At 42.1% G+C, this 16,149-nt stretch overlaps 1 protein-coding gene and 1 long non-coding RNA gene across 8 annotated transcripts in view; both read right to left on the bottom strand.

Moving 5' to 3' along the window:
- The window catches only part of ITPK1 (inositol-tetrakisphosphate 1-kinase), a 149,894-nt gene that overhangs the window by 125,703 nt on the left and 8,042 nt on the right, over positions 1 to 16,149 (bottom strand). Inside the window, exon 1 of one of the 6 annotated variants that reach the window (XM_065063626.1) lies at positions 14,710 to 15,126. The exons of the other annotated variants lie outside the window; for them this stretch is intronic. The gene's annotated coding sequence lies outside the window, so the exon portion shown is untranslated. Of the gene's footprint in view, positions 1 to 14,709; positions 15,127 to 16,149 lie in introns of those variants that run through there. 6 annotated transcript variants of the gene reach the window in all.
- LOC110361417 (uncharacterized) lies at positions 1,018 to 14,703 on the bottom strand. Of its 2 annotated transcripts, none has more exons than XR_010472807.1 (3): positions 14,028 to 14,703; positions 2,994 to 13,766; positions 1,018 to 2,633 (listed from the first exon to the last, which is right to left on the bottom strand). It is a non-coding gene; the product is annotated as an uncharacterized LOC110361417 (long non-coding RNA). The 2 variants fall into 2 exon arrangements; XR_010472808.1 differs by having other exon boundaries at positions 14,038 to 14,703.

Raw genomic sequence — 16,149 nt, 5'->3', positions numbered from 1 at the left:
GTAGCTTTGAGAGCAGTCGTGGTTTCTTGTCTCCTACACTCATCAAGTGACCACTGTTTGCATGGCAAGGAACAAATTTTCTTCTTAATTTAAGGAACCAGAGTCAGTCACAGATTCACAGACTCAACTGACAAGAGTCTAGGCTGAGAGTTACTGTGGCCAGCCTGTACACACTGCCACAGATACCAATCCAACGTTTCATCAGGTTAAAAGGACAGCCATGGAAAGATTCACCAGAAAATAAGTAAAAGATGTTCCTAGAAATCTTTTCTCCTCAAACTCTGCATGAGTTTAGGCTCACACAACTCTTCCAGACAGCTCCTCTGTTCTGTTTGCTCCCTTTGAGATGCATTTCAAGCTTCAGCCTTTAGTTTGGGGCACTTACAAATGCAGCTTTTATTTTAAAGAGGACTGGCTGGTTGAGTCCCAAACAAAAAGTTGGCTAAAAGCAGCTCCAGTATCATCTCAAACTGGGTTTCACCTTTATTTCACTATGCAGCCCCCCGTTAACACTATATGAACCACGTAAATAGAAAAGAGAAGTGTGTGTGGAATCTGCAATTCTGCAGCCTAATACACTATTTGAGAAGAAAAAGATGTTCAGCAGAAAATACATGGTACAAATTAAAGAAACGTGAACTGGATTGCTTTTCTCATGCCAATACCAATAATGGGAATATCCTTCCCCTGCAATTGACTCTTCTGCTTGAGTTACATCAACATAGATCAAGGAAAACTATTTCACTGTATTTGGAAGCCTCATTAGAGAGGGTTGCAATAAAACGAAAGCTTGGCTTCCAACAAGCGGTGATCACACTGTTTGAAAATACTCCATTTACTGACACATGGCCAACTTCCCTAAGAAGCAACAGGATAGAGCATCTGACAGTGCTGCAGTGAATCATCTTGGTGATCTGTACAAATTACACATGATCCTGGAAATCAAATTAAATGTCTGTGACATGCAATATTTGACTATGGTCCTACTTACAAGAAAAAAGGATCTAAATGGAGAGATAGCAAAGTAATAAATATTATTTATTCTACAGTATACAGAATAATATTAATAGCTGATGCGAACATTTGGGGGGGAGGACAAAAAAGAAAAAAAAAAAAGAAGACACACCATAGACGACAGACCCTGGGCGAAAACCTTATCAAAAGGGTCAGGTAAGAGAACAGAGTTTTCCATTGGTCTCATTGGATGGGGCTGCAGTTTGAGGAACTGGACATCCAACACATGGAACAAGGTACTGCTGCCAGCCTTTTAATATCATGGCAACGCAGGTCATGAAGATTCATGGAAATACACCCAAAGCTTTGGGCAGGGATGGACATGGGATTATTATGCATAGGATCAGCCAAGGTCAAAAAGCACAAACTTGAAGCTGGAGCAGAAATTAGACAGCGATAGTGTACTCATTATAGTTTCTGCACCTGACGAAGGCAAAGCAGTATCTCCAAAAAATCTCCACCCTAGCTGGTGAAAATTCTCTGTCCTGGTGTCCAGATCACTTCAGAGAAGCACATCTTGCTACTAATCTCTCTCACACAGACACACTGGGGTATACACACACAACACTCTAATTAATCCTGCCCTTGTTTTGTTTGTTTTTGTTTTTTCCCCATAACTTATCGTAGACAGCAGCTGTTACACCCATCGTTTCCATCAGTGACCAAGCACGTGTGTTTTAAAACCACAACTTTCCCAAACTTAGCCAGGGCACGCAGGACCTGATAGACAACCATCAAACTGCTGTTAGATTTTCTAACCAGACTCCATTGCAGCACAGATTGGAATCTGCTGGGAGGTCTGCTACACCGTGTAACTGGAAGAACCAGACAATTTCTTGGGCCTCCTCAGATTTTCTAGAAGCTGCCTCGACAAGCTAAATCATACCATCATGCCGGAGCTCTGTTACTCATACCTTTGCTCTCCCTCTCAGAAAAAAGCCTCAGGCCAACATTTCAGCTGCATCTTGTACATTTATTTCCCTTTATGGACTTACCTACATTATCTGGTACCTGCCCCTCCCCATCACAACACGCTCCTGAGTTTATAAGATAACCTAAATCCCTCTTAAAGGAAAAAATTAAAAGCTAAATTTCTATTCAAAGCTACCAAATTACCATTGTCCTTATCATTGCTAAGGAAGGTGGATGTATAAACAGCTGATCCAGCTTTTGAGCAGGAGCTGGGAAGGCAGACAAAGGCACAACAGCAGTGAGTTGTTTTCCTCTGGGTTATTTTTGTCCAGCTCCGCCCTGAAACTCACTCTTCAATCGCAATAATTGGCAGCAACTAATTACAAGGAAAAATGCAGGCGGTTTATTAAATGTTTGATTAAATGTTGATTACATGTTTGATTACACATGATCACAGAACAAATCTCCCTTGGACAAGCGTACTCATTTTCTCTTCTCACATCTTTTGTTTGTAGCCATAAGAGATAAGAACTGTGGAGATGATGCTCTACCTCATGCTGGGATTTCAAGCCTATAGGTGACCACACAACACAAGGCAAGGAGAAGCTGATGACTCCTCTGCTGTTTCAGGTTGCTTTCCACATTGCCCATCATTGGATGTGCACTGCTAGCTCCGCATCTTCTCTCTCTTGGGCTTTCACATTTGGCTGGGGGATGTCATACGCAGGATCAGAACTAAGATGCTATCAGAATTACATCACGTTAATTGGAAATACAATTAGCATAAAAGAAAGGGATTTGTAGGAAAGTTACAACTTTTAAATTGCCAAAATTCTGTAATATGTACAAGGACTTGAAGAGTCATTATACATCGGAAAAAAAATCTGCATTAAATAACAGCTTCAAATGATCTTGAAAATTCTGGCTTAGGCAGACTCCTGAACTGCATCAGCTGAGGAAATTGATTTTTGTTCATCCCATTTGCTGTCACTTAAGAATTATCAAATAACAGTTAATGAAAATTACTGCACTGTGTAATACTATTAGAATTTTACAGAGAAACATACCTCATTCTCTTAGTAAATAAAAATAACATTTGCTCAGAATATTTCCAGGAATTTTTGTTTGTGAAAGCAAAAGAAAATGCTTGTCCAAGTGCCTGCTTTTAACCCCACCAGCACACCTATCTGTAACAGCAGGATTTGTTATCCCAAGAAGGCTTCTTCCCCAGCAGCACATTTTCACAGCTCTCTGCACATCAGATCCTGCACTCAGCCGTGTTTCACACAGAGGCGGCTGCTCCACACCCAGCTTTACGTAACCCACGGTCGCTCAGCCTCACTGACTTGGCCCTGGCGCTGGACAGGTGTTCTCAGACTACTTGGACATGCAGGGTTTCATGCTGGGTCAGCACACAGTCCAAGGTGCCACAGTAAACTGCAAAATACACAGGCACCACCTTAAGGGCAGAAGCTATTCCAATTCAGCAAAGTGATTCCTCTTCAAAAATCTCCCCAGTCCTCAGAAGCAATGAAGCTGTGATGGTTATAAAATGATAATCAAGATGCTGAGCAAGTTGCTCTCTAAGAGGCCAAAAACTGTCATTACCTTATTTGGACTACTTCCCTACATCTCAATGAAACACCGCCATCAGCCCTAATTATATTCTCTAATTAGTTTTCAGATTGCAATCTACTCTAGGTGTACCTGCTTTAGCAGGGAGGGTGGACTAGACGATCTCCAGAGGTCACTTACAACCCCAACCATTCTGTGATTCCATGAAAAGTAAAACAACAGCCAGAATAAATTTTTAAGACTATATTTTTTCTCTCCATCTAAATTCTCGCACCACCATCCACAACGTGTAGAAGAAGCCTTTCTCCAGTGTGGCCTGCACATCTCCATACCACCACTCCAAGGGCACCAGAAACCATCACCTCAACCACAAGCAGCTCTCAGACCCGTGAGGCTGCTGACCCCTCAAAGTACATCCAACCAACAGCCCATCAGTGTCAGCCTAACAGCATCAAGCCTTCATTTTGGAGCAGAACCCTCTCTCAAGGCCTGGCTTGAAGAGAAGATGAGTGTAAAGTGCAAATATTTTGAACTAGCAAAAAGCACTGGCCTGCATATAGGTCAGACTAACACCTACATCACTAATTTCAGATGGAGTTTCCAACAGCAGCTACATCTCCCAGGGCACTTTTAAACCATGTGCCCTGATTACAGCTTTTTGTACAGTGTCTTACTTCAAGATATTCACTCAGAAGTGATGCTGGAAAGATAACAGGCCATTTCTTTATTATTTTGTTCTACTGTTCTCACATTGTGGTGTTCTCCTTAGAAAAATCCTAGTAAGGTCGTGTCTACACTTTTTCAGGAAGACTCTCCCAGTTGAAGAATAACTTCTCTGTTCACATCACCAAGAACAAAAAAGAGCCTACTCACAAACAATCAGGAAACTAAAGAAAAAATCTAAAACCGCATTTTTGGCCATTTACGGCTACAAACCGGGAAAGAATGAACAAGCCCTTATTTCAAAACAAAGTTTTCATATTATTAAAAGCAGGAAGATATCTCTTTTTCAAATATTTGTCTGTAAAACATTCATGGTAACTGAGGCCCTAACCCACTGTCTTGCATCCTACATAACAACAAACCGCTTACAGGTGCTTTTGAAGACAACCTGCACGCTAAACTTGCCATTAAATTCCTCCCTTCACCCACAGACAAGAGAGAACTACAGAGAACATATCAAATATCACGTTTCTTTCAATTTCTTCCTCATATTTTACCACTGCCTTGGTGCCAGGATTGCTCAAGATGCATTATCTAGTGTCTCTATCCACCTACAGCCATGCGGTTCTTGTGCTGTAATGCAATGGCACGAAGCCAAACTCCAGAGGTCTTACAGCTTTCCAGTAGCGTAAGAAGGCACGGCATGCTCGCACTGCCGAGTACCAAACACCTGCACTGGAGATGAACGTGCGAGGAGTACATGGGCAAGAGCAGCAGCGGATGACACTTGCCACTGTGGACCCTTCATCCAGCACTACTCTTTCCTTACCTCCTTTCTGGGCTTTACAGAAGAGCTGCCTGAGCTCTTCTTCATAAGGTGTTTCCCCTTGATATGTCAGGCGCAGGTTTGCTGTTATATCAGAGAGCTGCAAGATTGACACTGCAGGCTTCCATCCTAAGTAAAATCCCACTGGAACCAAACAGCTTTTACTCAAACCACTTTCACGAGACAGAACGAAATGTTAAATCCTCTGATTTTTGTCAACTCTCATCACAGCGTCCTGATCAAAATATCCACTCAAGCAAAGGCGTTACGGTGCCATACTGTTACCTTGGGTAACACAAATCTTCTGTGTTGTTGATTCCATGACACTAAAAGCAAAATCACTGTAAGTCATTAATACTTGTTACAGAAAAATTAATTGGACTTGCCTGGAAATGAGCCTTACTTGGGAAACTACTCCTCCACATTCACACATTAGGATCATATGAACAGTTGTATTCAATCCATCAACTGCTCCACTTGCTATATACCTTTTACATAAATACACAACAGATGACAGTTACTTCTCAGTAATTAAGCCACAGAGAAGATTGCTAAGGTGTTCTTGAAAACTAGCTTAGCAGATTTTCCAAGAACTGACACCGTGACATAATTGAAACTACCCAGCACTGCTCTGAAGTAGTCAAGCTGTTCCTCTGGCAGCTCTCCTTTATAGCAGAAGTTTGTACCATAAGCCCAGATAGAAAGGCATTTTTAAATAGCTAAAGTTAGAACTCAATTTTTCATCAATGTAGAGGCTTCATGTGAAACAGGTTTCAAAACTGATAACCTGATGAGGACATACTGAGTCCCATCAATACCTCAGTCAGAACAGGTCCCAGGGACAGGAGGCTGGGACTATAACCTCTGCCTCTCATGCAGGCCCTCAGTATTTCAGCTGATGCTCTTTACCCTCTCACTTAAATACTCCTTGGAACAGTGAGGCCTTCACTGGCTGCAACTCACAGGCTCAGGCTCAACAGTTACCCTGGTCACTTCTGCATCTCACTCAAGAAGACCCATCTATCCTACACTCCTTTTGTGCACAAAGAAGGCCTCTTCAGCCCTTTCAGGTTCAACCCACAGTACCCGCTGCCTTCATTTGCTGTTATCAGAAACCTTGAACATGGTGTTTTCTCATTCTGGGACCCAAAGACAGTGGGCTCGAGAGTCCTCAGCCTTCTCAGTCCTTGCCTGAGAGGGTACGGCAACCGTCCCAGCTACGTTCACTCCAGTGATACAAGACAAGGTGGCAGCTGTGGTCCTGCTCCTTGTACCCTCCACAGCAGGGCGGTCTGGGAGGAAGGAGAAAAGCACCTGCTGGGGACCGTTATATCTGTCACACCCAAGACAACCAACAGTGAGCTTTTGGATGTCGACAATCATCTTGGACGTTGTCTGCTATAAACTGGCACCTGCATAGCAACAACAATCCTGAATTCCATGGCTTCTGTGCTTATGCTCAAGACAACAGTTGGATTAGCCATCCTGGGCTAGTACCATCACCAAGTACTCCATTCAGTATTGGAACTACTCCAACCACCCTTTATCACTCACCACACACCTGCCTAATGGACAAAGCAGTCAGAGCTTTGTTAAACATAATTTCTTCAGCACAAGTGGGACCATACAGAAATCCTTCCAAAGGATTTCCAAAGCCAAAAGGAAAAGACCATGTTAATATTTCTGCCCATTGCAGGGTGGAGGGGGGGAAGACAAAACCAAAACAAAACTCCACACACCAACACCACCAGAAAAGTATATCTTAGAGAGGCAAGAGAGAGAGAGCAGAAAGGCAAACTCCAACAGGTCATGAGCATGGGAAATCTATGGGACATTGTCAGTCTTAAGCAAAAAAGCAGAGCACCCATAATAAGGATCTCCTGAAACCATATGCATTGCATCAGGAAAAGAAGCCATTACTAGTCCACAGGTAATCCAGGAAATCATAGTAAAAAGAAATTAGTCTTTTTCACGGCAGAACAGTTCAAAAAACATGAAGCATGAGCCTGGCCTCTGATCAAGAGGGTGCTCACACTTGCTCAGAGAATCACACAGCAGGCAGCCAGCGCTGATCACATTTGTCTTCTTTCCTAGATGTGGCTCAGCTGTCCATTTGGAAAGCAAGCACAAGAGGAGGTACAGGGCACTGTAGTCTAAAAAGCCATCATTCTTTTTTGGGCATTTTTCCAGTCCTGTGAGACCACTCCTTGAAACATTCACATACACAAAGAGATGAACTGAACACACTGTGTTCTGCAGACATACTGTTTTCCACCCCGTAGATGAGACAACTGACATCAAAAGAGCCCACCTTCAAATACTAAGCTTCATCTAAACCAAATTAATTGTGTGACCCACCCCCCCGACTTGTTTTCATTTGGGAGTGTTTATACTACACCCCTCCACTTTGACAGCTGGGATGCGATCCTGCCAGTGGTTCACAGCTGAATCCTCACCTGTAAAGGAAGGACACAACGCTGCCTGTACTGCTTGCCAGCCACTTGAAAATGGTATTGTGCTGTTTCTCAAGCATCAGTCCAGAAGACTCAAATTATTCTATTTTTCAGAAAATAAATATGCAGTCTTCAAATCTCCTAGGAGATCCAGGGTCTCATTTAGAGGGGAAAAAATAGTTTCTTAGTACAATGGTGAACAGCAGCTTCCTTTAGAAAAAAGGCTGCAGAGTGCACCTGATCTTTTAACTTTTAAATAAGCATGACAAAACCAAGCTGCTACCCACTTCTGATGCAACCCTCGGCCAGCCAATCATTCAAGTCTTTCAGATGTTTGTTACAAGTAAAGTTGTGTATAATAAACACAAAGGAGTGAAGAATTCCTGAAGAGCCAGTCCCAGTAAACAACCTGCAGATGTGAAAGAAAATACATAATTTCTGAGAAGCAACTTTTTCTTTTAGCTCACTAGATGCGTAAGTTACATAGCACCTTCTTAGATAATTGGCTATAAGAAGAATTAAAGACTTCTACGTTTTGAGAGGTTTTTTCCTTCCAAAGTTCTTGTGTTAGGGAAACTGTTTTATCAATTAAAAAAAACCAAAAACCTTCCATTAGCCTCAGTAGGTTTAGGCTCAAGCTCAAATTTACACGTGGGTTCCAGATTTTTCATTTTCCTGTGTTTCTTCAGGTTTTGTGTACACTTGGGAAACAGCAACTATTTGCTCCATTTACAGGGTTACAAGAGACTTCTTGGAACTCAGGCACCCATGCAAGAAGCATGGGTCTAACAGATAAAAGAAGATAGAGGTAAAACTGTTAAAACATGCTGGAGTCCTCAACAACTGGGTTCGATTATATTTCCTTTACAGAAATCACCAGTGAGGAGCCGAGAAATTTTTAAAACCTGGCCTTTTAATTTGAACTATGCCTTGGAATAGATAGATATCCGTTAAAAGATGGTGACAAATATCAAGATATATCAAATATGAAGCAGTAAACATTTTGGCTCTCCTCTGACATCCAACCACCTATGAGAAATTTGCAGTCAGTTCAGCTACACAAAAGCATCACAATGGGTTTGTATTATTCTTGCATTTGACCAGTGGAAAAAGTATCATATTGGGAAACTGACTGATTTGCTTAAGTTACAATGAACCTTACTACAGAGCCAAAAGCCAACCCTATGCTGTCTGCCAGGTCAATGCCTAAGAGACTGTTCCCTATTCTCTCTTGGATCGGAGAGTATTCCTTGATTTGGAAATTCCCTGTGCAGTCCCCACCCCAGTGAATACATGGAAGACATCAAAATTTAAACACATTTCTACTGTTTGCAGCTCATCTATGTACACCTGAGACTTTATTCATACTTCAAAGTTGTCTGGGCAGTGTGCCTCAAAAAGCCCTCATAGTCAAACTATACATGCACAGCACAGCAAGAAAGAGCCACCTCGCAGTTTTTTGGGGATTGGCCTTGCAGGAATGCCCTCCAGTTTCCTGAGCTAGAGTAGGCATCCAACACCGACACCAGATATTTTGAATAAACAATTTAATTGGAGGGGAGAGGAAAAAAAAAAAAACTCAGGGAAAGAATTTTCACATTCAAAGACATATAAAGAATGGGGAAAAAAAGCTAACCATTTAATAGTTTCATCAAAAGGAGGTCAAGCTTTACCGAAAGAGAACCTTCACCCGTCTTCTTAGAAAGGCTACAATAATTATCCCCTCTAAGCCAAAGTGGCTGCTGAAAACAACCCCACAAAGACATCACTGTTTTAAAGATCTACCAAAACCATTCTCCAGCACAAGCCTTCCTTTGCTGTAATATTAGCAGCACTGCTAGGCTGCTCCCTTCTACCTGGATCAGCCCCAAACAACTGGCGATCTACTTTCATTTAACAGGAGAGAGAACAGGGAGATTTTACATGAGCCATGTGCATTTCCCAGAAACAAACACTTTGTGTTTCAGCGTTCACTACCAGCAGCAGCAAGTGTGTTAAAAGTCTATTCTTGCAGGGAGCTTTCACACCCACATAGCAGTCAACATAAGAAAAGGTGGCAGTAACACTAACAAGTAACAGGAAACTCAAATACTACACTTGGTCCTACAAAAACATTTCAAATTACGCTACCGGATACTTTCCTGGGCCAAGTAGGCGTTCAGAGCACTTTCAACGGCATCGCGGTTGCATGTTTTAATTACTACCTACCACGCTTTTGATTCCTGGCCATCAATCGTTGTTATCAAGCGATTACATCTTTTAAGTGCCTGCTCTCAGTAGTTATGGTGCAACAAAGCAAGAAGAAATCAGCAAGAGGCTTATGTATTGATCCCAGGTTTGCCACTGAACTTGTGCCACTGTGAACAAGTTCAATTTCCAGCCCTGTGTCTCAGACTTCCCATTACAAAAACAAAACAAACAAAAAGCACAAACCACACACCAAAACACAAACCATAATTAAATATGAACACCAGGTATATCCAGTTCCCAAGGAATCCAGCTACAGAGATTCCAAACAGGTTCAGAGGAAGCTGGATTAGCCCAAGGTCTGCAAACATGCTCAGCTCCCACAAAGGTCAAGAAAACTCAGCACCTTAACAGTAAGAGCTTTTGAGAATCTCAGCCTAATTCATATGCAAGGATTACTATTTTAGGAATAAGCATTAGTACAAAGAACTTGACCCGCATCTAACTCGTCTACAGAACAACAGATTGAGAGATCTTGACCTTAAACATCAGGAAACAACTTTGCCCAAGAAGAAATCTGTAGTAAGCCTTAGAATAAATGACTTTGCTTCCAAATGCTTTGCCCAAGCTACGAATCAAGAATTTTAATTAAGGTCTCCTAATTGCAGTTAGCACAATTTGGGATAGGGGGCAGGGAGGAAACATGCTTTTCCACAGTCCACTGGTATCAAAGCTGACAGACAAAGAAAGAAAAGTAACTTTAAAAATACATGTCAGCTGTAGTAAATACTCTACCCATGTTCTACGGTCTCAGAACCACATTTGCCTGTTTGAAGAAAGCTCTTCTGTCTGGTTCTACAAACCTTTTTCACAATGACAAACAGAAGGAACCAGGAAAAAGGGAAAAACCGGGGAAGTTATCTGTTAACCCATGAACAGCCACAGCACGGCAGACTGAAGGTTCAACTGACCCTGCCTACAATGTGGCCATTCTCCGTGTTCTATAGGCAAAGACGCAAAAGAAACATCCCAAAATATTGTTTTTCTCCATTGATTTCTTGCAATTACAGCTACACTGTTTCATTACCACTGCAACAATACTAGAAGAAAAACTGCCAAAAAAGGGATGAGATTAAGCATTACATTTTAATAGATCATTCAAGACAAACAAGAGATCAAATGACAGCACAAAAGAGTTGTGCCAACCCCCACCCAAACAATACCTATTGTGAACCAAGATGCAGCACTGCACTGGATCAGGAAACTGCTTAACACAGTAGCACAAAAATGAGAAAAGAGTTCTACTAGAAAAGCTGGTGGTCAGCACAGCACAAACGGCAGTGACTGTCTGCTGCAACCATAATTCTGTACTATGCACCTGAGTTTATGTTACTTAGAGAAAAAAAAAGATAAAACTTCCCAATGACTTTATGCATCTCTCATTCAATCACTTTTGGCTCCTTCCAGCACCATTTTGGGCTCCGAATGTCAGACTCCTCGTTGACTCAAAAGAGTATTTACATCCTACCAGTCTCTTAGAAACATTCACAATTAAAACACAGCAGCAGATCAGCATCAGTCAAGTAAAGTCTTCTCCACTCTCCAGAGACATGAACTGATATGCTAAAGATCCATGTGGTTTTATTACAAAACCCAGAGCCAGCAATAACCTTATATACTTTAAGGAAAAGATAGCCAAGAGAGTCTTTAAATTGCCTTTAGACCAGACAATAGTAAAATCCATTGTTTTTACTGAGAAAACAAACAAAAAAGTTCTGATCCACAAGAAAGCTCTACTGTGAGGTGCAGTGCTATCTGAAAACAGGCAATCCATCACTAGTAAGCAATGAAGAGTAAAGCTATGATCACATGGCACTAACAAAGGAATCAGAAAGGACATCAATGGACAGTTCCTGAAACAAAGTCCCAAACAAAAGCCATTTAAACTTGGGAATGTCTATGACCAAAGATTCTTCACTCTACTGAACAGTGAATAAAGGAAAATTTAAAGCACAAATTCTCCCAGATGCTGAGAACTGAGAACTAAAATAGCATCAGAAACAGAAAAAAGATGGAGCTTCAACCCCTATCTAGCAGCAAGCCTATACTTTCTATTCCTCAAAGTGTACTAAAATTTTGTAAAGGCCTTCTGTAAAGGCCAAGAAAAAGGTCAAAAAACTCTACTCACTTGAAAATCACTCCAGCCTGCACAGAATCCCCGGAACTTTGATCTATTCCTTCAGACAGAAGAAAAGGTTACAGAAAAATGTCAAGCCCCAAAGTCAAAATAGAACCCCATCCAGTGCTTGTCCCCTGCAAACAGATCTCTTTTCCTTCATAGTCCCAGCTCCCACTTGCAATCCATGGAACCAGGAACAGCAAGAGGCATAGTGCAAACCATTTTATTTCCACAGATTAAACCACCTTTAAAAGGTGGTGGTTTTGAAAAAGTAAACTTCTGAGTGACAAAAGGCGCTGCTCAATTTTATCATCACGTACTCTTAGCACAGCACATGGTGCTCTAACCCTATGTGTCAGCAGAGATATTTCTCCCCTCTTACTCCTATGCTTTCCCCTTTTCTGCTAGATACAGGGTGCAGGTCCACAACTACGAATACTTTTGGTTTTTTTGCCGTCAGCCTTTCATTAAAACAGTAGAGCTGCTTAGTTTCTTTTTCCCTTTCCTCCCTCACATACACGTTTACAGGAGTTTTCTTTCAGTGCTTGAGAACTACCAGATTGACAGCTCCAGTGAATTAAGCTCCCTCTTTGTCGGCAAAACAAGAGCAGCACCACAGGCGACCTTAGAACAAGCTCCCTCTATCCTCCTCTTCCCACCCCTCCAACTAGCAAGCGTATCTAAATGCTGAACTTCGTACACAGCTCTGTCATACCAGGGGGCCTTGTAAAGAGCCTCCAATAACGTGGTTTACCCAGACTATATCACACAGGACACTAATGTTAAAGCCACATGTGATGGAAACGCCATGAGTCGACACATTATCTGTATGTACCTGTGCCAGACAGCGCAGCAACTCTAAAACCATGAGGCTGGTCCAAACGCATGCAAGTCTGTGCTTAAAGACTGACTGGCAAAGAAACTCTATTTTAGACAACAGTGTGAAAGAATACTGAGTTGAACCAACTCTTAAAGCTGTCCTTGAAAATACAGAAGGGCAATGTTAACTGAAAACCAACAGAAAGATGAGAAAAATTCCAATGCTCCCAATATCAGACAAAAGACAGGTGCAGATTTTACTCGAAAACGAATTGTTCATTTGGCATAAATGCTACAGAGGCAGGACTTCTGCTACTATGGCAGTATGAATATTGTACTTTGTTTTTGGAGTGTTCTTCTGCTATGTTACCACTTAACCTGGTCAAGCAGCACATGTGGATCTGGATACTCGCCTCTCTTCAATTACAAGAGGTTTTTAGGTTCCACAAACCCCACTGTTGGTTGTAAATCACAGACTGCATGCACTAGATGAATTTAGAAGACAGCTTCTAAGCTGTACCCAGCTTCTAAGTTCCTCCTTCTCCCTTTTCTGCAAGCTTTTTTGTTTTTAGCAGAAAAGTCTTTTCTCTTTGGGGAAGAACACGTGACGTCTGAACTTGTTACGACATCTTGACAGAAATTATTTTTTTAATTGTTAAAGAGCCAGAGTGTTTTAGTGGCATGACCACATATACATCCGCTTAGAGATAGGTAATGCCTATTTCTTTACAGATTTATAAAAAAGAAAAACAACAACAAAATGAAGCAAATTTATATTCGATCATGTTTTACTCACAGCAAAACTAGAGAATATCAAACAAGTGCCGATAGCCTCTTTACGTTCCTGTGATGTTAGGAATTAGAGCGAGCTCAAAAATGCATTAAAAGGTTTATGCAGAGCAGATCCATCTGCGGCTGTTAGATACGGTGCCACAGATACCATTGCTGCCACCAGAGTCTGTAAACCAGCAACTGACAGAAGGCAAGAGGGTGTGCCAAGGGGAAGGTGAGCACATTTGCTCTGTGCCTCATCCTTTCTCTAACCATCTGCTGCAACCATCGTCCAGGTGCTGGCTGGCGGGGTTCAGGTCTGTTTGGCTGGCCTGTCAACCAGAACACCTCCCAGCAGTCAGGGCCTCTGCCACAAAACAGAACACACAGGTCAACTTGTGCGGAAGTAACCTCACCATTACCCCATGCCACCTTCTTGCCATTCAAACAGCAGCAAGCAGAGCCCATAGTGGCTGCACCAGCGGGCAGAAAGGGTGGATCCTCAGCCTGTAAAATCTCCTGAAATAAGACAGGTTTTTGTAATACAAAGGAATAGCATATTCCTGAACAAAGAAGCATCTACACACAGCTGTATGGCACGCAGATACAGCTAAAGAGCAACAGTTACCAGTATTTACATTCATCTCTGTGGTTGGTTTTTTATCCACAATGAAATAACCAAGATTCTCACGGAAACACATTTTAGAGATAACACACTCAATTGGGTTTAAGTGGTCACTGCCGGACTCACTAAAACATCGCATATTGATGAAACAGGCAGTGTTTCATAGTCCACATACACAAATGATGATACTTTCAAGCCTTGTAGTGAAACCAGGTTGACAAGATAAGGAATACGCCTAGTCATCACACCAGTTCTTGTAACCAGGCAACTCATTTCAGAGTGGGAGGGAGAAAGGGCTGCAGTGCCAGGGCTGCTGATGGGGCCAGCATGGCACGTCATGAGTAGACCTTTACGATATCATTTCATTCCAGCACCATTAATCACTCCAGACATCACCTGTTCTATCAGCTATTAAGCAGTTGCCCCAACATGCAGATAACTTTATCAAGGTTAGGCAGTGAGAGTCATTACTAAGCACTACAACATCCAGTGTCAAAGGCCTTATTTCCAAAGAATCCTCTGAACTATTTCCTTCTGCTGTAAGACAACCCACTTACACCAGTACATGTACTTACCTGTACCTAACATTGGGGGGAAATTACAGAAAGTAGCAGAAGTCACTAGAACTTTAAACCACATGATTTCAGAAAAAGACAACTATGTTGGTTTTGGCAAAAATACTCACCTCAAACCAGGTCTCTCAAAGCACCAATTTTTAGCCCATTAGCACTCTTCAAGGGGGAGAGACTCCCTCAATGTGCACACACATTTGTGGTGTGGTTGGACAGGACAAACATGGGCCTTCAGGACGACTACCAGGAGCATCCCAGCTTCACAGCTCAAGATTTAGTTGTATTGTCTTTTGCTACAGACATGTCTCATTCAAGTATTTTTTCCTCCTTTGTCAGGAGCACTATGGAGAATTCATTTTCATGAAGCAAAGCCTAGGGACCCAGATCTAACACAGAGAACTGATGCATTACAGAGGAAAAGGACCAAAGATGGCTTGTTGACAAGGAGGAAGAGGAGTGCAATGAGAGAAAATAAGCCTGTTTTTTGAGGAAGAAAGACCGACTTCAAATTCTTCCAAGCAAGCATGACTCAGCAGTATGTGACAAGCCAAAATGAGACGCATTATAAATCTTTACTAACTGGCATCCAAGGGGAGAGGATTAAACAGCTCAACATGAACTGAACCTGATTCCAAGTTCTGGGCCTGGCTCTGCCAATTACTTTCCTGAAAGTGCCATTAGCTCTAGAAACACGACTTTCTTCACCCTCCAGGTCAGATCCCTGGGAGCCCTCAGAGCAGCCTCAAGGCCCTCCTACCCACATGGCAAAGAGCAGAGTTCTGCTTCGGGTCCCCATCCGCAGGAATCATTAGCCAGAATATGCAGAAGTGGCAGTGAGCCCCAGTCAAAACAGCCCAAGCACTGTGGTTGAGAGGAAAGAGAATACAACCAAGGACGTTTTACTTGGAACTAAAGGACATTCCCCCACAATGAAACTCGGTCATTTTGAAAGCCATTCTTAAAAGTATGCAGGTTGTCCTCCAAATAGGACTTCTCTCTGCAGAAAGAGAGAATACTAACTAGTACATATATTGTAATTGGGCAGTACAGAGGTATCAGTAGTGTTCTCCTTGATTGCATAAAGGGCATAACTCTTTCTGAGCAGAGTTAAATTCCATCAGTACAAAACAAAGCATTGTTTCAAGGATTGAACACTGAACTCAAAAATGAGAAAAAGAAGATAACCAGACAGAGGAGGGTTTGTTCCACAGCACTATGGCACAGATGTGCCCAGAACAGGTGCTTATTTTATCCATTATCACACTTAAATTAGCGTGTTTCATATGTTCTGCTTCCTTGTTTCCTTGGAACATGTTCAAGAATGTCACCTCACAAAAAGCATCAACTGTTGAGATGAAAAGCACATTATCTGGCCAATATCATGAGATATACTGTCAATCAGTGCTTCCCAGGTGCACAGCAAACACTTTCCGTCATCTCTGACAGCCCTCTCAGGTTGAGCCCATATATTTGAAAAAGCTGCCCACGTTTAGACTGCACACCTAGACTTCCCAAGTCATAACTCCTGAATTAGTAAAGGCAGTTCAAAATAC

This window comes from Columba livia, chromosome 5, assembly GCF_036013475.1.
Source record: "Columba livia isolate bColLiv1 breed racing homer chromosome 5, bColLiv1.pat.W.v2, whole genome shotgun sequence".
Lineage (NCBI taxonomy): Eukaryota > Metazoa > Chordata > Aves > Columbiformes > Columbidae > Columba > Columba livia.
This window is presented reverse-complemented; position numbering and strand designations above follow the sequence as displayed.